At 36.9% G+C, this 23,753-nt stretch overlaps 1 protein-coding gene across 4 annotated transcripts in view; it reads left to right on the forward strand.

Annotated features, from left to right (window-relative positions):
* The window catches only part of NRG3 (neuregulin 3), a 1,084,705-nt gene that overhangs the window by 818,423 nt on the left and 242,529 nt on the right, over window positions 1-23,753 (forward strand). The window lies entirely within an intron of this gene.

Consider the following 23,753-nt stretch of genomic DNA (forward strand, 5'->3'; position numbering starts at 1 on the left):
AAATATTAAACCTATTAACCTTTACTTTCCTGAGACAAGGAAATATACGTATAAAACTATATGAGAAGTTTTCAAACCAACTCCGAAAACTCCATTTTTAGCAACACTAGCCACATATCAGCGATGACAACCAATGACAATTTTTTTTTTTCCATTCATGAAAGAAGACAGTTTGCCACTAAGAAAGATTGCCACTCATTAGTTTCTGTTTCTGTCTGGAATAAAAAGTAATGCTCTATACTAATATGCTCAATTCTGGTCAAATATGAAATTTTCACTTTATCTGTAAGTATCTGCTCTTTCAATGACTGCTACAATTGAATCGCCACTACGGAAAGGGAACTTCTTTTGAATCAGCAATTTAGTTCAGTGAAGATAATGACAGGCATTTTTAAATCATAAAGGCGATGTTATGGTTTTCTGAATACCAAACATGCATAACATAAACTTTAGCAAAATAAGAGTCTATTGACGACAGCCAGAGGTCCCTGGTTTGTGACTGCGTGTGTCACTGCATAATGAACATGTTTAGCCATCTTTTAACATCTTTTCAAAATGCATTTTTATTTTCCCCTTGGATTTCTAGGTACATTTCCTCAGATAAATGTAATTTTTTTTAAAAGGATTTTGTTGTTGTTCATTTAGTTTAATCTTAGCAAGGCAAACCACCATGCAGCGTTAACTACTCTTTTCCTTATAAATTTAGCTGTCCTTTAAAAAAGGGATGGGTGCCTTAAAGCCAGCAACCAAGCTAGCCATGGTTGATCACTGTTCTCTGAAAAGCGAGACACTGGTCTCCAGGAGTTATCCAGAGGTGGGTAGGGAGCAGTTACTAGAGCATGTTGTATCTTTTTAATCTTGAGATTTGGACCACTTGCTAAGCTGAGGTCTGAAAGGTATGGTTGTGACTGGGGACATGTATTTGAAATATTAGAAAGCTTACGTAGAAGAATGAATTTGCTGATTTTTTTGTCTTTTTCTCTTTCTTCATTTTGTATGATGTATTTAGTTTCACTCTTTGCTTTTTTTCCCCTTCTTTCTTTCTCTTTCCTTCTTTCTTATTGCCCCCTTCCTTTCTTCTCTTTATTATTTTCTTTCTTCCCTTTATGCTTCCTCCCTTCCCTCCCTCTTCCCTTCCTTCCTTCTTTCCTTTTTTTTTTTTTTCATATATCGCTGTGGAATATTTATCCAGTTCAGGGTACTGGGGCAGGGCTTGCATAGGGTACGAAATGGGTAAAACGATCTCTCTTTACACAATCTAATCAAACCTTTGTGATTTAATTGAATATGATAACCCATCACTTCAAAAGTTGAGAGTGAGGCTCACAGCAAGGACTGTATGTTCCTCAGATAGAAATAATCCTGGAATCAGAGTTACTAACCCTGAAAACCTCAGTCTTGCATACCTAAAAATATTTAGTGCAGCCATATTTATGAGGATTAAAAAGTAGATACATTCTAAAAAAGCACTAGATTAGCTTTAAGAAAAATATCATATTGCGTATCTACCATGTTCCAGTAAATTGTCATTACAATAAGAGCTGTATGAAATATTCCTATTAAGTGAAACAGCAGGATAGAAAATTATTTCTTTTTTTTTTAATTGCCATGTAAGATTGCAATGAGCACATCTTTTGGTCCAAAGGTGGAAAAAAATACACTTAAACACTAAAAGGGGATGTTAAGTATTGACATTATGGAAGTACATGGGATTTTTTTTTCCTTTTTCTCTTGTTTTATGTAAAATAACATATCATCATGTGAATCAAAATGTCAGAATGCCTTGAAATTAAAAAAAAAATGAAAAACTTATGGATGAGTCCCTGAGACACACTCTAAATGGATAAAGCATTTATCTCCCATTCATTCACACTTGTATCCATTTACTTATGCAATCATTAATTCATTCCCCAAATATTTTCTGAATACCCACCAAAAACCATCTCATTGGTCAGATTCTGTTAGTACAAACAGGATTTAGGCTCTGAGGCCCCCAGGGCTATTGAAGGATTAAAATATTACTATGGGCATGATTCTGTTGGAAACATTGACTCTTCCTTTGTGACCTTGGCAGATTTATTAGGTATTCGAACCTCAGCCTTCTCATCTGTGTAATGCCAATAATAATACCTATCAGCACCTATCACCAAGATTGACAAGAGGTCAAGGCCAGATAAACATTAGCCTACTTGCTTTGCTCACCATCATAATCATACCAGTATGTGTTCAGAAGTTTCAGGTGTCAGGCACTGGGCCAAAGGGCTTTTCCTGGATTATCTCATTAAAGCTTCATAGTCATAGTCTAGCAGAGTTACCAGCAATTTACTGTATTTTATAGATGAAGAAATTAGGCCTCAGAAATGTTAAATAATCTTGCCCAAGGTCACACAGCTAGTTAATGTGGCATCTAACTTCCAGTCCAAATGACTCTATGGCCCACGCTTCCAACTGCAAGCCTTTCTCCTTCCTTCCATCGGCCCCCTCCTTCCTCTAGTTATTTTTAATATGACATTCATCACTCTAAATTTCATTGACTGAAACTCAATGACCTGCAGCAAACATTATTCTAAGGAACAATATTTGGCAATTTTCATATCTTAATGTAGCAACTTGAGCTTCCATAGAGATCTAAATCCCCAATGAAATTTCCTTGTCAGAATTCTTGCTGAAAGATCATTTAACTAGCTGTTCATGATATCTTGGAATGACTCTGTACTGTGGAAATAAGCTGCCCTGCAACACCCTCCCTCTGCCTCCTCTCTCCCTTTCCTTTCTCTTTTCTCTTTCCTTCCTTCTCATTTGCTGAATGTGTGCTTCCCTTAGTGAAATTGTACCGAACAGAGGGTAAAAGTATCTGCTGTTTATTCTTTCCCAGGCAATGCAGAGTTAACCAGAAATGGGTACCTTTGTCCGTGTATTTAAAAATAATAACAACAATAGAACCTCAAATTACATGTATTTAGGGAAATAAAGCCAGGATGTCACTGTGAGAAACTCAATGGCTGATAGGACCAGTGTCCTCACTGTGGCACTAGGCTGAGTCCTCATACCTGGATTCCCCAAACTCATAAGGAACCTGTAGTCAGCTCTGCTCAGGAAGACTTGTATACACTTAAGAATCAAACGTATATGATAGCTTAATGTCAGGTTTAGAAAAAAATGTAGCACATTGTCAGGTTACTCAAAACCTCATTTGCACTCAATGTACAGGAGATACATCCTAATCTCAAGGATGAATGGTAAGCAGGGGCTCAGAAGGAAGACAGTGAGAGGTACAGACTTTGGTCAAGATCAAGAGGACATGACCTTCCATGAAGGAACCAGCACTAGTTAATGTGGCATTCCTGAAATGCCTCTCACTGCTGCCAGCACATGGATGGATAGTCATGGTGTTTTTCAAGGAAGCTCCACAGTCTTCTTGATGATTTCTAATGTAACTGCTTCAGAGCCAGTCCACTTTCCTCAAAAGCACAATATTGGCCTGTGGACTCCTGTCCTGTTTTCTCTTATCACCTGTACCCCACCCAGGTCAGGTACCTTATCTAGCCTTGAAGCAGAGTTTGATGAAACAGAAGAACCATGAGGTGGCCAAAGTTTAGGGCAGACTTCTGGGTCTCCCCACTTAGGTGCACATGCCCACCTGAGCTATTGTTAAGATCCTGATCTCTTCACTGGCCAATGGAAGCCTGAGAGCACCTCCAGAGGATGGAATGAAGCAGAATGAGCAGAATCATAGAATGGTGCAGGGTGAAGAAGACACCATCTGCAGTGGTCCTTTTCCTCACACATAGACAATGATAGCCATTTCTGGTCCTCACTGTACCTTGCTCTCCACATCAGCATCTAATACCCAGTATCCCCAGGGCTGGAGGCAGGTGATAAATATGCAAGCGCAGGTTTGGCATGGGCCAGATACAGCTTAAATTCTTGGAGTTATCTAGTCTCCACCATGAGCAGATAGAGGATAACTTCTAACCTTAGTCTAAAACCATTAAAAGAAACTTTTCCACAGAGTTTATTGATCTAGTAGACTTTTATTCAGCATCCAATCCAGCAGATAGAAAGGAGCACTGAAGATGATATGGGTTGTAGACTTTCCTTCATTCCAAACTGGGCTTGTGTACCCTAGTTTCTCAGTGAATCAGGCAGCATCCAATCCAGCAGATAGAAATAAACTCTGAAAGCTGCACAAGATGAGAGATTCTTATAGACTAAAGTGAGCAAAAACAAGGAGGTAAAATTGGATGTTTTCTGATTGGTTAAAGCAAGGTCTCACTCCTTATATGCAGCAAAGGAAAATCAGGTAACTTGTGCTGGCAAGCACTGATAGTTAACCTAAGGCTTTCTTTTCTGAGAGAGCAGAGCACAGAAACTTTAATTTTAAGTCACTGATGTGAGGCTTAGCATGAGCAACTCCATCTTGGGCCTAACCTGGTTACTTTAACAGTACTGTCTTACTATCACACTTTGGTTTCTTTGGATCTTAAAAACCAGTCTCTGCTTTCGGAGTGTCCTGTAAGATTCCAGAGTCTATCATGATGTGGTTCGGAGGAAGACTAGTGAAAAAGATGTTATAGGTGGTAGACTTTCCATCACTCCACACTGGGCTTGTGTACCCTAACTTCTCAGGAATATTCACCTTGCAAAACCAAAAAATAAATGTGCCATGACCTATCATTTTAGCACCAGAGGAAGGACCAGGCAGTGAAACAGTCTGCAGAGCCCAATTCCTAATGGTTTTTGGGGACAACTAACTTAATCCAGTCTGAGCACAGTTGGTCTCCTGCCTTGTGCACCAGGAAGCTGATTGGGTCAACACATACCCAAAGGCCCAAACCAGTCAGCCTAGGACAGAGTGGTGCTCTTTTGCCGTATGTGGCACAATGAAGGAGAAGAAAACTTGGGAGAGCCTCCAAGAACAAATGTGGGACCTGGGAGCCTAGGTGGGAGTTGGCTCAGCAGATACAGAAGATTTCCTTGAAGAGTATCAGCAGGAGTTCCCCAAAGGGACCCATGCTCTGCCCTTTTGCCTTTACCGATTTCATGCAGTTATGGAAAGTGTGCAGGGTGTCAACAGCTGGGTAGAAAGGTGTTCTGAATTAAGTGTTAAAGATCTGGGTTCTAATCCTGTTACCACTTGCTCTTAGCAATGTGGTTTTGGGTGAATCACAGCGCAGCTGAGCCTCAGTTTCTTTATCTGTAGAAGAATCCCCTGGAATCCTGGTTACAAGAAAACAACCCTCAACAAAGAGAAGGCTGTCTCTGCAAGCTAATCAAAAGTGGGGTCAAATGGACAGCTGAAATAGTCTCTCTTTTATTCACTCACTCATTTATCCCCTAAGTAATTAAACACATATAAAGTACACCATGCTGTGGATTCAAACAGTACTAATTAAGGATCCTGCCATCAATAAACTCATAGTCTAGGAAACTGCATTTATTTAAACTGGATTATAGACTCCAAAGTGTATGCTGTCTGCAAGATAAAAACATATTTTTTTCATTCATCCATTCAATCATTCAAAAATCTTACTAATAGTTTGACTTGGGATATGTTGCTTAATGTTGATAAGTTCTGGTTTTCTTCCCAGGCTAGGGGTTGAATCAGAGCTGTAGCCTCTGGCCTAAGCCAGAGCCACAGCAACACCAGATCCGAGCCATGTCTGTGAACTACACCACAGCTCACAGCAACGCTGGATCCTAAAGCCACTGAGTTAGGCCAGGGATCAAACCTACAACCTCATGGTTCCTAGTTAGATTCGTTTCCATTGCGTCACGATGGGAACTCCAATAAGTTCTGGTTTTCTTCTTTACAAAATCAAATATTAATTGTCTCTAATGCAAACAGCTATTGTTAGGATTAAATAAAATAATACATTCTGAGTACTTTGTGCTTGGCCTATAGTGAAAGATCAGTAAGTGTTATCTAGGATTATCATTTTTTTTATCTTAACTTCTATTATTGCCTTTATAACTCTATGGTATTGCTTCATGAGACATATTATCTGACCTCAAGTATCTCTAATTGTATAGAAGCAAGAAAAAATGTACAAGCAAGTACAAATAAGAACACACATAAGAGGCAAAACAGTTTAAGCAACTATCATAAAAATGGGGGACAATAAAAATTCATATAAAATAGAAGGAAAGATCTCCGTTGCTCAGGAAAGGCTTATCTAGGCTTAAGCATTGCAGTGAACTTTTCACATGGTTGCAGTGGCTGTGTACTTACTGTTGCCCATGCCACACACTGCCCAAATTACAAGTGTCATTCAAACTAGGGTGTGAAGGATTCTCTATGGAGGTGTGCTACATGGTCCTGGGTAGGGAAACTTTACTAATAAATTATGTGAGGAAACAGAAGATCCTTGAGGTCACAAAGCATAAACTAATCACCACTTGCTCTCAGTCCATTAATCTTTACTGATGAGAGGGGATGTCTTCCAGACTGAAATCTGCTCAGAATACCCAAGTCCCCTACATTAGTCTATCCTCCAGTAGCCATAAAAATACTGTTGGTAGAATGAATTAATATGTAAAATTTGCAGCTTTTATTATTCTTTTTCTAGGCTTGAAGAGGAGTAACAGAATTATCAGATTTTGATCGTGCTTCTATGAATCTTATAAAGTCCATCAACTCTATCAGATCTACTGTGTTTTGAGATAGTCAATTGCTGATAACTTCAAATCTACCCTTTTCAATTGTACCAAACACGTAACTTTTACCAATTAAACATGAAAGTGCACACCACTTCTAGAGCACTAGGAATATGAATATACAAGAAAGAAACAGATTTCTCATGATCACATCACTCAGCAATAACCACTAATAGTCATTTTAGGTTATAACACCCAAACTATTTTATAATTTTTATGTGGAATATATGTGTTCAATACTAATCACTACAATGAAAGCATGGTTTGTGGGGTCAGAACCTGTCCTTGCCTCTCACAGCTGCCCTGCTGTGCTCTGTCTCCCTGGTTTATTAATAGATACTTCCCCTGATTTAGTCCTGGCTTGATGGGAGGCTCTCCTCCACCTGGGGAAGATAATGGCTGTCCTCTTGGCTGCTCTGGAGCCTCTTGGGTTGGTTTTAAGACAGATCCTGGCCAGTCTCTTGTGTGTGGCCCACAGCTGGTCCAAAGGACCAGCTAAACCACCTTGCTCTGGAGAACATGCCTTTCAGCTGCTTCTGTCACTAGACTTCCAGGACCACAATGGCTTCTTCTCCTACCCTTTTTACATTTTCAAAATCAAGGAGGGAATAGTTCTAGATTACTTGATAATTTTCTTTATAAATTCTACATGTAGTGATTGGTCTCACACTTCATTATGTATTATCTATGATTTGACACCTTAATCAAATCTGAGGTCAGAAGAATTAAAGGATAGCATCTTGTTACATAATATAATCATTTTCCTTACAAAGCTGGGACCATGCTATATATATTTTGTAAGCTGCTCTTTTTTTTTCCACTTAATATATTGTGGCCCTTTTCCAATAGCATTATGGAATCTTATATTCTCCTCACTTATTGTTCTAAAGAATATAACATTATAAGCATGTAATATAAATTATTTTACTGAATATCCATGTATGCTAAATAATTTAGTGTATTTCCAATTTTTCATGGTGACATCGATAAACATTATGCAAAAGTATCTTAGCCTGAAAGTTAGTTTACTCTAGACTTGGATGAATTTCAAAAACTTTTCCTCCATGAGTGATATTAATTAACATTTTCATGAGCACAGTGTAAAAAAGTTAATTTTACCTCTTTTTCATAAGAATTGAAGAATGCTACTTTTATAGGGAAAATTATAACTCATCAGTGTTAAATAATTTTTTTTTGGTTATCAGAAAAATTAGTGCTTCATTTGTATATTGGCCACTTTTATTTCTGCTTTTGTGAATTTTTCATATTTTCCTTTGTTCACTTTCCAATCTTGTAATTTTTTTATCTTCTTTAAAAAAATTTGTTATTTCGAAGGTAAGGAACCATGCACTATCATATATCTTGTGAATTTTCTGATTGTTCTTTGATTTATTATTTATGGTGTTTTGTGAGACAGAAGTTTTGTCTTTTATGTAATCAGGTCTATCAATTACTTTTATTTTTATTTTTTAAATTTTTTTAGGTCTTTCTCTCTTTTTAGGGCCACACCAGCAGCATATGGAGGTTTCCAGGCAAGGGGTCAATTGGAACTGTAGCCTCTGGCCTACACCAGGGCCACAGCAATGCAGGATCCGAGCTGTGTCTGTGACCTACAACACAGCTCATGGCAATGCTGGATCCTTAACCCACTGAGCAAGGCCAGGGATCATACCTGTGTCCTCATGGATGCCAGTCAGATTTGTTAACCACTGAGCCACGACAGGAACTCCAGATCTATCAATTATTTTTAAAAAGTAGTTCTTTTTTATTTTTATTTTTATTTTTTTATTTTCCCAGGTTATCCTTACATGTATACATTACAATTACATTTTTTCCCCCACCCTTTCTTCTGTTGCAACTTGAGTATCTAGACAAAGCTCTCAATGCTACTCAGCAGGATCTCCTTGTAAATCTATTCTAAGTTGTGTCTGATAAGCCCAAGCTCCCAATCCCTCCCACTCCCTCCCCCTCCCATCAGGCAGCCACAAGTCTCTTCTCCAAGTCCATGATTTTCTTTTCTAAGGAGATGTTCATTTGTGCTGGATATTAGATTCCAGTTATGAGTGATATCATATGGTATTTGTCTTTGTCTTTCTGGCTCATTTCACTCAGGATGAGATTCTCTAGTTCCATCCAAGTTGCTGCAAATGGCATTATGTCATTCTTTTTTATGGCTGAGTAGTATTCCATTGTGTATATATACCACCTCTTCCGAATCCAATCATCTGTCAATGGACATTTGGGTTGTTTCCATGTCTTGGCTATTGTGAATAGTGCTGCAATGAACATGCGGGTGTACGTGTCTCTTTTAAGTCAAGTTTTGTCTGGATAGATGCCCAAGAGTGGGATTGTGGGGTCATATGGAAGTTCTATGTACAGATTTGTAAGGTATCTCCAAACTGTTCTCCATAGTGGCTGTACCAGTTTACATTCCCACCAACAGTGCAGGAGGGTTCCCTTTTCTCCACAGCCCCTCCAGCACTTGTTATTTGTGGATTTATTAATGATGGCCATTCTGACTGGTGTGAGGTGGTATCTCATGGTAGTTTTGATTTGCATTTCTCTTATAATCAGCGATGTTGAGCATTTTTTCATGTGTTTGCTGGCCATCTGTATATCTTCCTTGGAAAAATGTCTATTCAGGTCTTTTGCCCATTTTTCCATTGATTGATTGGTTTTTTTTGCTGTTGTGTTGTATAAATTGTTTATATATTCTAGAGATTAAGCCCTTGTCGGTTGCATCATTTGAAACTATTTTCTCCCATTCTGTAAGTTGCCTTTTTGTTTTCTTTTGTGTTTCCTTTGCTGTGCAGAAGCTTTTCAGTTTGATGAGGTCCCATGGGTTTATTTTTGCTTTAATTTCTATTGCTTTGGGAGACTGACCTGAGAAGATATTCATGATGTTGATGTCAGAGAGTGTTTTGCCTGTGTTTTCTTCTAGGAGTTTGATGGTGTCCTGTCGTATATTTAAGTCTTTCAGCCATTTTGTGTTTATTTTTGAGCATGGTGTGAGGGTGTGTTCTAGTTTCATTGCTTTGCATGCAGCTGTCTAGGTTTCCCAGCAATGCTTGCTGAGTAGACTTTCTTTTTCCCATTTGATGTTCTTACCTCCCTTGTCAAAGATTAATTGACCATAGGTGTCAGGGTGTATTAGTGGGTTCTCTATTCTGTTCCATTGGTCTGTCTGTCTGTTTTGGTACCAGTACCACACTATTTTGATGACTGTGGCTTTGTAGTATTTCTTGAAGTCTGGGAGAGTGATGCCTCCTGCTTGGTTTTTGTTTCTCAGGATTGCTTTGGTGATTCTGGGTCTTTTGTGGTTCCATATAAATGTTTGGATTTTTTGTTCTAGTTCTGTGAAAAATGTCCTGGGTAATTTGATAGGGATTGCATTGAATCTGTAGATTGCTTTGGGTAGTATGGCCATTTTTACAATATTGATTTTCCCAATCCAGGAACATGGAATATCTTTCCATTTCTTTACATCTTCTTTGATTTCTTTGATTAAAGTTTTATAGTTCTCGGCATATAGGTCCTTTCCCTCCTTGGTCAGGTGTATTCCGAGGTATTTGATTTTGTGAGGTGCAATTTTAAAAGGTATCGTATTTTTGTATTCCTTTTCTAATAGTTCATTGCTGGTATACAGAAATGCAACTGACTTCTGAATGTTAATCTTATATCCTGCTACTTTGCTGAATTTATTAATCACTTCAAGGAGTTTTGGGGTTGAGTCCTTCGGGTTTTCTATGTATAGTATCATGTCATCTGCTTACAGTGACAGTTTTATCTCTTCTCTTCCTATATGGATGCCTTTTATTTCTTTTGTTTGTCTAATTGCTGTGGCTAGGACTTCCAAAACTATGTTGAAGAGCAGTGGTGAGGGTAAAAAGTAGTTCTTATGTGTTAATACTTGGGCTTTTTTCACCACAAAATGAAAGCGAGTATCTTACCACTTTAGCTATTAAAATTGTTATTATGCATATACATTATTTATCATATATGCATATATAACTATACATAGTCATTATCCATCTGCTAATTATATTAATTTTTAGTTTGAGGTTAGGAAAATATTTTTAATTAATTTTTTTTATTTTTTAAAATTTTGGAGTATAATTGATTTATAAGATTGTGGTAATTTCTGCTATACAAAAAAGTGATTCAGTTATATGTGTACACACATCTATTTCAGATTCTTCTCCCACATAGATTATCACAGAATTATGGGTAGAGTTCTCTGTACCATACAGCAGGTTCCTGCTAGCCAGTCATTTGCTATACCTCAGTGTCCATATGTCAATCCTAAACTACCAGTACATCGCGCCCCTCACCCACCTGTTCTCTTTGATAACCATAAGTTTTTCAAGGTCTCTGAGTCTGTTCTTCAGCTAAGTTCATATCCTTTTTTAGATTCCACATATAAGTGCTATCATATGATGTTACATTCACTGTCTAACTTCATTTAGTATGATAATTTCTAGGTCCACTGATGTTGCTACCAATGACATTATTTCATTCTTTTTTATGGCTGAGTAATAATTCCATTGTATATATAGGTACCACAACTTCCTGATGCATTCCTCTGTCAATGGACATTTTGGTTGCTTTCATGTCTTGGCTATCGTAAATAGTGCTACAATGAACCTTGGTAAATGTATCTTTTCGAATGATGGTTTCCTTGGATAGATGCCCAGGAGTGGCATTACATAGTAATTCTATTTTTAGTTTTCTGAAGAACCCCCATTCTGATTTATTGCTGGATCATATGGTGGTTTTATTTTTAATTTTACTTGTTCTATTTTTGCTAGATCATATGGTATTTCTATTTTTAGTTTTCTGAGGAACCACCATTCTGATTTCCACAGTGGTTGCACAAATTTACATTCCCACAAACAGTGGAAGAGGATCCCCTTTTCTCTGCACCCTCTCTGACATTTATTGTTTTTAAACTTTTTAATGATGGCCATTATGGCCATTGTAAGGTGGTACCTCATAGTAGTTTTAATGTGCATTTTTCTAATAATTAGCAATGTTAACCATCTTTTCATGGTGTTTTTGGATCATCTGTATGTCTTCTTTGGAGAACTGTCTATTTAGAACTTCTTCCCATTTTTTTTTTATTGGCTTGTTTGTTTTGATATTGAGCTGAAAGAGTTGTTTGTGTATTTTGGAGCTTAATCTCTCGTCAGTCACTACTTTGCAGATATTTTCTCCATTCTTTGGGTTGTCTTTTTGTTTTGTTTATGGTTTCCTTTGCTATGCAAAAACTTTTAAGTTTAATTAGATCCTATTTGTTTATTTTTGTTTTAATTTTCATTACTCTGGAAGGTTGATCTGAGAAGATATTGCTGTGGTTTATGTCAGAGAGTGTTCGGCCTATGTTTTCCTCTAAGAGTTTTATAGTATCTGGTCTTATATTTAGGCCTTTAATCCATTTTGAGTTTATTTTGTATATGGTGTTAGGGAGTGTTCTCATTTCATTCTTTTACATGTAGCTGTCCAGTTTTCCCAGGACCACTTCTTTTTAAAGAGATTGTCTTTTCTCCATTGTGTATTCTTACCTCCTTTGTCATAGATTGGTTGACCATAGGTGTGTGGGCTTATTTCTGTTTATATACTGTTCTATTGATCTATATTTCTCTTTTTGTGACAGTGCCATGCTGTTTTGATGAATGTAGCTCTTTAGTATAGTCTGAATATAGGGACCCTGATTTCTCCAGCTCCATTTTTCTTTCTCAGGATTTCTTTGGCTATTGGGGGTCTTTTGTTTTCAATATTAATTGAATTTTTTTTGCTCTAGTTCTGTGAAAAATGCCATTGGTAAGTTGATAGGGATTTCATTGAATCTGTAGATTACCTTGGGTAGTATAGTCATTTCGACAATATTGATTCTTCCAATCCAAAAGCATGGTATATCTTTCTATCTCTTTGTGTTGTCTTTGATTTCTTTCATCATGTCTTATAGTTTTCACAACATAGATCTTTTGTGTCTTTAGGTAGGTTTATTCCTAATTATTTTATTCTTTTTAATGTGATGGCAATTGGGATTGTTTCCCTAATTTTTCTTTCTGATGTTTTGTTGTTAGTTAGTAGATAGAAATGCAGTTGATTTATGTGTATTAATTTTGTATCCTGCAGCTTTACCAAATTCATTGATGAGCTCTAAAAGTTTTTTTGGTATTGTTTTTAGGATTTTCCAGGTACAGTATCATGTCATCTGCAAACAGTGATAGTTTTACTTCTTACTTTCCAATTTAGACTCCTTTTATTTCTTTTTCTTCCCTGATTGCCATGCTAAGACTTCAGAAACTAGTAAAGTGGAAAGAGTGTACATCTTTGTTTTGTTCTTGATCTTAGCAGAAATTCTTTCAGCTTTTTATCATTGAGAATGATGTTACCTTTGAGTTTGTCATATATGTCCTTTACCATGTTGAGGTAGGTTCCCTCATTGCCCACTTTCTGGAGAGTTTTTATTAGAAATGGGTGTTGGATTTTGTCAAAAGCTTTTTATGTATCTATGGATATGACCATACGGTTTTGATTCATCAATTTATTAATGTGGTGTATCATACTGATTGATTTGTGGATATTGAAAAATCCTTGCATCACGCAGATAAATCCCATTTGATCATGGTGAATGATCCTTTTAATGTATTCCTGGATTCAGTTTGTTAGTATTTTGTTGAAGATTTTTACACCATATTCATCATTGATATTGGCCTATAAATTTCTTTTTTTGTGTGTGTATGGTATCCTTTGTCTGTTTTTTTTTTTTTTTTTTTGGAATCAGGGTGATGGTGGCCTCATAGAATGAGTTTGAATGTGTTTCTCCCTCTGCAATTTTTTGGAAGAGTTTCAGAAAGATAGGTTTTAATTATTCACTAAATGTTTGATATACTTCACCTGTGAAGCCATCCAGTCTGGCCTTTTGTTTTTTTGGAAGTTTTTAAATCACAGTTTCAATTTCAGTGTGTGCACAACCATGTGTGCCTTCCAAGAGTGGAGTCTCTTTTTTCCCCCAGTCCTGTGAGCTCCTGTGCACAAGCCCCTCTTGCCTTCAGCACCAAATGCTCCAGGGGCTCCTCTTCCCAATGCCAGACCCCCAGGCTTGGGATCCTGACATGGTGTTCAGAACTTACACTCCTGTAGGAGAACCCCTGTGATATAGTTATTTTTCAGTCTGCGGGTCACCCATGCAGTGGGTATGCAATTAATTATATACTGAAAGTGCCCCACCTATGTCTCAATGCAGCTTTTATTTTGTCTTTGAGTGTAGGATATCTTATTTGGTCATTTCCACTTTATTTTGTTGATGATTGTTTAACAGTTAGTTGTAATTCTGGTGTTTTCATGAGAGAAGGTGAACTTAAGTTCTTATACACCACCATCTTGTCTCTCTCACTGTCAGAAAAAATATTTTTAAAAAAGATTTGTATACCTTTTTTTTTTTTTTTTGCTTTTTAGGGCCACACCTACAACATGTGGAAGTTCCCAGAGAGCTCAAATTGGAGCTACAGCTGCCGACCTACACCTCAGCCACAGCAATACCAAATCTGAGCCATGTCTGCAACCTACGCCATAGCTCATGGCAATGCTAGATCTTTAACTCACTGAGCAAGGCCAAGGATCAAGTCCCCATCCTCATGGATACTGGTTGGATTCATTTCCACTGTGCCACAGTAGGAATTTCAAGAGTTCTATACTTCTAAAGAATTTATTGAATAATCTGATATTTCCTCACTGAGAGAAAAAGAAATATTAATCATATATTCCATAATTGTGCATATTTAGTACTACTTCTGTATTTTACATTCTATAGAGACAACATCATAAGAATTCTATAATACATTTGGTAATGTTATTTCTAAATAATTGTCTTGTTTTTGAGAAGGATAATGATTTGATTGGATAAATAATGTTCAACAATGTTCTGTATAGAACTTGTTTATTATTTATTAATAAACAATAATAGCTTGTTTTATTATTTTAATAAAATATTATTATATAATATTTTAGAATAGCGTCTGATGTTTTGAAAAACATCTCTTACATGATATTTAATAAAATGTAGAATTAAAACAGTATAAGTGATGTTGATAGTGTAACCACATAATTCATCATTTAATCTAGGAGACTTAGAAAGTAAAAGAAAAGCCATGAATAAATTACAATGCAAAATGGAAAATGAAGCAAAACTATATAGTTCCCTAAATTTGTAAAATATGTATGTTTACACTTAATATATGTGCTTTTAAAAATAATTTGAAGGCCATACATTGCAAAATGTGGTAAATTACACATAATTTTTCTTGTCAATATTTTCTCTATTTTCTTAATACATATTTATTAACTTAATAATTATGAAAAGAATGGTAATAATAGCAAACCCTTTTTGATGTGTCTCTGTGCCAGACATTATTTTTTGATAATCCTCATATGGCTCTTAGAACTATATACAATTAAAACCCCCATTTTAATGATGAAAAAACTGAGACAAGCATGAGTAAAACTGGTTACTCAAAGATACACTTTAAATAGGTGATATGGCTGGAATTTGAACTCCCTGGTTAACGTAATCTAAATATGGAAAAGGAAGAGACAGTTTCAAAAGCTGACAGTCACTCCTCTCTCCCATAGAGTTATAAACATTATGAGTCCTCCTGCTGGTCCCCTTCCTTTGAGCATCGTTATGTTTCTAGGTGACTTTTCATCTCTTTGCTGTATTGAAATTTGAGGTGTGTTCTGACAGATTGTGTATGGGTCCCTGTCCAAAACTGTGGGCCAGGATGAACGAAGTAGAACACTGTCTGGTTTTGTCTAGATTTATTTTCCAGTACCTAGCAGAATAGGGTGGTCTCCAGGCAAGGCAGGTGAGGGAATGCCACCAGGGCACAAATGAGCATGTCCTGTAGTGACATTCTGTGGGTTTTTTTGATAATCTAGAATTTTCTGCTGTAAGGCTTCCACTCTGCTCATGCCTGCCTCTCTGAACCAGAAATACTAGCGATGAGCTCGCTCTCTGCCTACAGGTCACCCACATCTGAGGTGGGTGTAAGCAGACTGCCCATGGGTTACCTGCTCTGGGAGGCTTCAATCAGAATGGGTGCTCAGGTTCTACCCCTCCCCCACTGCCTTTCCTCCATCCTTTCCAATTGGAGAGATCTTAATAGAATTCTGCCTACTCAGGGAAGATGTTGTTAGCCTGAGTCAGTTCCATCTTCATACAGTTTAATTTTATATACACAATATTTTGCAATTTATTTCTATATTTGTCCTATTTGGCTTAGTTATGAATGATTATGGCATGCCCCACATGGCACATTTATACATTGATGTAGCTTTTTTCCAGTATCAATAACTTTTTGCCATTTTCACTGAAAATCCATGAGGAGATAATCTTTAATAAGAATCCCAATGGCTCTTTTATTTGAAAGTTTCCAAATGGTATACTTTGAGTGCATGTAAAGATGAAAGAAAAGGAGTTCCCGTCATGGCGCAGTGGTTAGCGAATCCGACTAGGAACCATGAGGTTGCGGGTTCGGTCCCTGCTCTTGCTCAGCGGGTTAACGATCCGGCGTTGCCGTGAGCTGTGGTGTAGGTTGCAGATGCGGCTTGGATCCCGCGTTGCTGTGGCTCTGGCGTAGGCCGGTGGCTACAGCTCCGATTCAACCCCTAGCCTGGGAACCTCCATATGCCGGGGGAGCGGCCCAAAAAATAGCAACAACAACAACAAAAGACCAAAAAAAACAAAAAAAAAGATGAAAGAAAAAAGGTGGAAAATTTTGCAAAAAATACTTGAAGATTACCTTGCTCTTAGTTTTTTGTACTTCCTTATCATATACTCTGTTTTGGGTAAATTTCAATCACATCTGATAACATTACCTGCATCACCAGAGAGGTATCACTACCTTCTATGAAATACAGGGAAAAAAAAATGATATTCTCCTATGTTAATAAGATGTTCACAAATGCATGTATTTATTTACATTCTGTGCACAGCAGCTGTTATGTTTTGGAGATAAGGAGATCCTGTCATGGCTCAGTGGTTAATGAATCTGACTAGCATCCATGAGGATGCATGTTTGATCCCTGGCTTTGCTCAGTGGGTTAAGGATTGGATGTTGCAGTGAGCTGTGGTGTAGGTTGTAGATGAGGTTTGGATCCTGTATTGCTGTGGCTGTGGCATAGGCCGGCAGCTACAGCTCTGATTCGACCCCTAGCCTGGGAAGTTCCTTATGCCATGGGTGTGCTCCTAAAAAGAAAAAAAATGTTTTGGAGATAAGCAACAGATTTACCTGTTTCTTTTTAAGGTGATTTATATGATGCTGATGCTGGGAGATGACCAATACAGTGATACCAAGTTGCACACCCCCCATCCTCCTTTTCTTTTCTTTTCTTTTCTTTTTTTTTTTTGTCTTTTCATGGCTGCACCCATGGTGTACAGAGGTTCCCAGGCTAGGGGTCCAATCAGAGCTGCAGCTGCTGGCCTATGCCATAGCCACAGCAACATGGGATCTGAGCAGTGTCTGAGACCTACACCACAGCTCACAGCAATGCTGGATCCTTAACCCACTGAGCGAGGCCAGAGATCAAACCCATCTCCTCATGGTTCCTAGTCTGATTCATTTCTGCTGAGCTATGACAAGAACTCCTTTTTTTTTTCTCCTTTTCTTGAGAGAAATATTTTGGGAAAGCATAATAGGGAAATTTCACTCTTGTATAACTGACATGAAATGGGATGATTTGAGCTCTTACCATCTCCATTTCTAATTTGGTACTACCATCACTCTTTCATGTTTTATAGACTTTTAAAAAATTGGACACACAAATTTATAAGTAGCCTCTCATAATGTGGATTATAAAGGTGAGCACAGAACGGTATAAAAATCAACCTATTGTTGGCAGTAATCAGAGACACAGGATTTTGGGTTTTCTCTTAATACTAAGATCATATTTTTAATTCCAGCAGATGTATTTTCATGGAATGAGGACATACTTGTACCAATGTTGTCTTGGCCTTTATCTCTAGTTTCTCATTTATTACCCACTTTGACATTTTGACATTATTTTGTTCTTTTTTATGGCCGAGTAGTATCACATTGTGTATATATACACCGCTTCTTCCTAATCCAATCATCTATCGATGGACATTTGAGTTGTTTCCATGTCTTGGCTATTGTGAATAGTGTTACAGTGAACATGCAGGTGCACGTGTTTTTTTCAAGGAAAGTTTTGTCTGGATATATGCCCAGGAGTGGGACTGCTGGGTCATATGGTAGTTCTATGTATAGTTTTCTAAGTTACCTCCATACTGTTTTCCATACTGGTTGTATGAGCTTACATTCCCGCCAACAGTGCAAGAAGATTCCCTTTTCTCCACACCCCCTCCAGCATTTCTTATTTGGGGACTTATTAATGATGGCCATTTTGACTGGTGTGAGGTAGTGCCCCATAGCAGTTTTGATTTGCATTTCTCTAATAATCGGTGATGTTGAGCAATTTTTCTTTTTTTTTTTTGAGGTTTTGAAATGTTTATTTTTAAAATTTTTTATTGTTATTTCCCCAATACAATTTTTTTTTCTACTGTACAGCATGGTGACCCATTTACACATACATGTATACATTGTTTTTTCTCCCATTATCATGCTCCGTCATAAGTGACTAGATATAGTTGTCAGTGCTACACAACAGGATCTCATTGCTAATCCATTCCAAAAGCTATAGTTTGCATCCCACTCCCCCCCCCCATTGGCAACCACAAATCTATTCTCTAAGCCCATAATTTTTTTTTTCTGTAGAAGGGTTCATTTGTGTCATATATTAGATTCCAGATACAAGCGATATCATATGGTATTTGTCTTTCTCTTTCTGACTTATTTCTCTCAGGATGAGAGTCTCTTGTTCCATCCATGTTGCTACAAATGACATTATTTTGTTTGTTTTGATGATTGAGGAGTAGTCCATTGTGTATATATACCACATCTTCCTAATACAGTCATCTGTTGATGGACATTTGGGTTGTTTCCCTTGTGTTGGCTATTGTGACTAGTGCTGCAGTGAATATGTGGGTGCATGTGTCTTTTTCAAGGAAAGTTTCATCTTGGTATGTGCCTAAGAGTAGGATTGCTGGGTCATATGGTAGTTCTATGTGTAGTTTTCTAAGGTTTAACTCCATACTGTTCTCCATAGTGGTTATACCAGCTTACATTCCCACCAAAAGTGAAGGAATATTCCCTTTTCTCCACACTGTCTCCAGCATTTGTTATCTGTGGACTTATTAAAGATGGCCATGCTGACTGGTGTGAGATGGTACTTTGCAGTACTTTAAATAGCATTTCTCTAATAATCAGAGATGTTGAACATTTTTTCATCTGCTTGTTGGCCATCTATATATCTTCCAGGTCTTTTATCCATTTTTCCATTGGGTTGTTGGCTTTTTTGCTGTTGAGTTGTATAAGTTGCTTGTATATTTTAGATATTAAGCCCTTGTCAGTTGCATCATTTGAAACTATTTTCTCCCATTCTGTAAGTTGTCTTTTTGGTTTCTTTTTGGTTTCCTTTGCTGTGCAAAAGCTTGTCTGTTTGGTCAGGTCCCATTGGTTTATTTTTGCTTTCATTCTGTTGCTTTGGGAGACTGACCTGAGAAAACATTTGTAAAGTTGATGTCAGAGAATGATTTGCCTATGTTTTCTTACAGGCGTTTGATGGTATATTGTCTTATATTTAAGTCTTTAAGGCATTTTGAGTTTATTTCTGTTCATGGTGTGAGGATGTCTTCTAGTTTCATTGATTTGCAGGCAACTGTCCAGGTTTTCCAAAAATACTTGTTGAAAGGACTAATTTTTTTCCAATTTATTTTCTTGCCTCCTTTGTCAAAGATTCATTGACCATAGGCATCAGGGTTTATTTTTGGGTCCTCTATTCCATTCCACTGGTCTGTGTATCTGTTTTGGTACCAGTACCACACTGTTTTTATGACTGTAGATTTGGATAGTGCCTACAGTCTGGGAGAGTTATGCCTCCTTCTTGGTTTTTGTTCCTCAGGATTGCTTTGGCAATTCTGGGTCTTTTGTGGTTCCATAAAAATTTTTGGATTGTTTGGTCTACTTCTGTGAAAAATGTTGTGGGTAATTTGATAGGAATTGCACTGAATCTATAGATTGCTCTGGGTAGTAGGGCCATTTGTACATATTAATTTTTCCAGCCCACTAACATGGAATATCTTTCCATTTCTTTACATCTTCTTTAATTTTCTTGATTAATGTTTTATGGTTTGCAGCATATAAGTCTCTACCTCCTTGGTCAGGTGTATTCCCAGGTATTTTATTTTTGGGGGTGCAATTTTAAAAGGTTTTTTTTTTGTTGTTTTGTTTTGTTTTGTTTTGTCTTTTTGCCATTTCTTGGGCAGCTCCTGCAGCATATGGAGGTTCCCAGGCTAGGGGTCTAATCGGAGCTGTAGCTGCCAGCCTATGCTAGAGCCACAGCAATGTGGGATCCGAGCCACGTCTGCAACCTACACCACAGCTCATGGCAACGCCGGATCCTTAACCCACTGAACAAGGGCAGGGATTGAATCTGCAACCTCATGCTTCCTAGTCAGATTCGTTAACCACTGTGCCACAACGGGAACTCCAAGGTTTGTATTTTTGTATTCCTTTTCTAAAATTTCATTGTTAGTATAGAGAAATGTGACTGGTTTCTGAATGTTAATCTTATATCTTGCTACTTTGCTGAATTTGTTGATCACTACAAGTAGTTTTTGGTTTGAGTCCTTAGGGTTTTCTATATGTAGTATCATATCATCTGCATACAGTGATAGTTTTACCTCTTCTCTTCCTATTTGGATGCTTTATTTCTTTTGTGTGGTTTCTGTGTCTAGGACTTCCAGTACTATGTTGAATAACAGTGGTGAGAGTGGGCATCCTTGTCTTGTTTGAGATTTTAGTGGGAAGGCTTTCAGCTTTTCTCCACTGAGAATTATATTTGCTGTGGGTTTGTCATAAGTTGCTTTGATTATGTTAAGGAATGTTCCCTCTATACCCATTTTGGTGAGAGTCTTGATCATGAATGGATGTTGGACTTTGTCAAATGCTTTTTCTCCATCTATTGAGATGATCATGTGGTTTTTTTCTTTTCTTTTGTTAATGTGGTGTATGACGTTGATTGATTTGCATATGTCGAACCATCCTTGTGCACCTGGGATGAATCCCACCTGGTTGTGGTGTATGATCTTTTTGATATTTTGTTGGATTTGGTTGGCTAAAATTTTGTTGAGAATTTTTGTATCTATATTCATAAATTGTATTGGCCTATAGTTTTCTTTTTTGGTGGTATCTTTGTCTGGTTTTGGAATTAGGGTGATGGTGGCATCATAGAATAGCATTGGGAGTGTTCCTTCTTCTTCAACTTTTTGAAAAAGTTTAAGGAGGATGGGTATAAGTTCCTCTTTGTAGGTGTGGTAGAAGCCAACTGTGAAGCAATCTGGTCCTGGATGGCTTTTTTAGAGATTGTTTTATAACATATTCAATTTCATTTCTAGTGATTGGTCTGTTCAGTTGATCCACTTCTCCTTGATCCAGTTTTGGCAGGCTATAAGTCTCTAGAAAATTGTCCATTTCTTCTAGGTTGTCAAATTTGTTGGCGTATAATTGTTCATATTCTCTCATGTTTTTTGGATTTCTGTAGTATCCCTTTTGACTTCTCCCTTTTCATTTCTTATTTTGTTGATTTGGGTTTTTTCTCTCCTCTTCTTGTTGAGTCTAGCCAGAGGTTTGTCAGTTTTGTTTACCTTTTCAAAGAACCAGCTCTTGTTTTTACTGATTTTTTTGTATTGTTTTTTGAATCTCTGTTTTCTTGATTTCCTCTCTGATCTTTATGATTTCCTTCCACTGCTGACTTTAGGTTATGTTTTTTCTTCTCGTTCTAATTCATTTAGGTGGTGGGTTAAATTGTTGATTTGAGTTATTTCTTCTGTTTTAAGGAAGGTTTCTACTGCTATGAATTTCCCTCTGAGCACTGTTTTTGTGGCATCCCATAGATTCTGAGTGGTTGTGTCCTCATTATCATTTGCCTTGAGGTATTTTTTAATTTCCTTCTTGATTTCCTCAATCAACCATTGGTTTTTTAGTAGCATGTTGTTTAGTATCCATGTAGTCAGTTTTTTTCTCATTTCTTTTCCTGTGATTTATATTTAGTTTCATGCCATTGTGGTCAGAGAAGATACTTGAAATAATTTTTATGCTCTTAATTTTGTTGAAGTTAGCTTTGTGCCCCAGTATGTGATCAATTCTTGAGAATGTTCCATGTGCACTTGAGAAGAATGTATATTCTGATTTTTTTGGATATAATGTCCTGAAAATGTCAATGAAGTCTAACTTTTCTTTTGTGTTCTTTAGGATCTCTGTTGCCTTATTGATTTTCTTTCTAGAGGATCTGTCCATTCATGTGAGTGGGGTGTTAAAGTTTCCCACTATTATTGCATTCCTATCAATTTTCCTTTATGTCTGTTAGTATTTGTTGTAGGTATCTGGGTGCCCCTATATTAGGGGCATAGACAATGATTATTATAATATCCTTCTCTTGAATGGATCCTTTAATCATTACATAGTGTCCTTCTTTGTCTTTCTTTATGGACTTCACTTTAAAATCTGTTTTGTCTGATGTGAGTATTGCAACTCCTACTTTTCTGTCTTATCCATTGGCATGAAATATCTTTTCCCATCCCTTCACTTTCAATCTATATGTGTCTTTCACCCTAAGGTGAGTCTCATAGATAGCAGATTGCAGGTTTTCGCTTTTTAATCCAATCTACCACTCTGTGTCTTTTGATTGGGGCATTCAGTCCATTGACATTTAAGCTGATTATTTATAGATATGTATTTACTGCCATTTTAAACCTTTTTTTCCAGTTGATTTTCTGTTTCTCCTTTCTTCCTCTCTTTTTTTTTTTGGTTGGGTGGTTTCCATTTATTTTATGATTGAATACTTTTCTTTTTAGTTTTTGTAAATGTAATGTTTGGTTTTTATTTGTGGCTGCCCTGTTTTTTAAGCATAGCCCTTCCTATATCTGCTTGCTTTAGCCTGATAGTCATATAGGCTCAAACACATTATTAAAATAATAAAAAAGAAGAATCTATATTTTCTTACTTTCCTTCCTACATTCTGTGATTTTGAAGTCTTTTGTTTAACACCTTCATGTTTGTCCTTTTCTATTCCTTGTGTTTATAATCACTTTTAAAGTATCTTTTTTTTTCCCCTCTCTCTTTTAGATCTGTGTGCTGGCTTATTCAAGTGATTGCTTTCCAATTGTGATTTCCTCCATCCTATTTCTTCTTACTTCTTTTTTTTTTTTATTTAGAGTAGCTCTTTCATTATTTCTTTTAGAAAGTGTTTAGTATTGTTGTACTCCTTTAGGTTTTACTTATTGGAGAAATTCTTTATTGCCCCTTCTATTTTAAATGCTATTTCTGCTGGATAGAGTATTCTAGGTTGCAAATTTTTCCTTTCAGCATCTTAAATATATCTTGCCACTCCCTTCTGGCCTATAGTGTTTCTGCACAGAAATCAGCTGAGAGCCTTATGGGGGTTCCCTTATAATTAATGCTTTGCTTTTCTCTTGCTGTCTTTAGAATCCTCTCTTTATCTTTAACTTTTGCCATTTTTATTATAATATGTCTTGGTGTGGTCCTATTTGGGTTCCACTTGTTTGGGGCCCTCTGTGCTTCCTGTGTCTTGATATCAGTTTCCTTTAGATTTGGAACGTTTTCACGTAAAATTTCTTCATATATGTTTTCAATCCCCTTTTCTTTTTATTCTCCTTCTGGAATTCCTATTATATGTAGTTTGGCCCACTTTATATTATCCCATAGATCTGTTATATTGCTATCGCTTTATTATTATTATTATTATTATTATTATTATTATTATTATTATTATTATTATTATTTCGTTTTCTGTCTGCTGTCCTGATTGGGTGATTTCTGTTATTCTATCTTCCAAGTCACTAATTTGTTCCTCTGCATTATTCATTCTGCTCTTTAGTGTCTTTAGCTCAGTTTGCATTTCTGCAAATGAGTATTCTAATTTTTTTCTGTTCC

This window comes from Phacochoerus africanus, chromosome 15, assembly GCF_016906955.1.
Source record: "Phacochoerus africanus isolate WHEZ1 chromosome 15, ROS_Pafr_v1, whole genome shotgun sequence".
Classification (NCBI taxonomy): domain Eukaryota; kingdom Metazoa; phylum Chordata; class Mammalia; order Artiodactyla; family Suidae; genus Phacochoerus; species Phacochoerus africanus.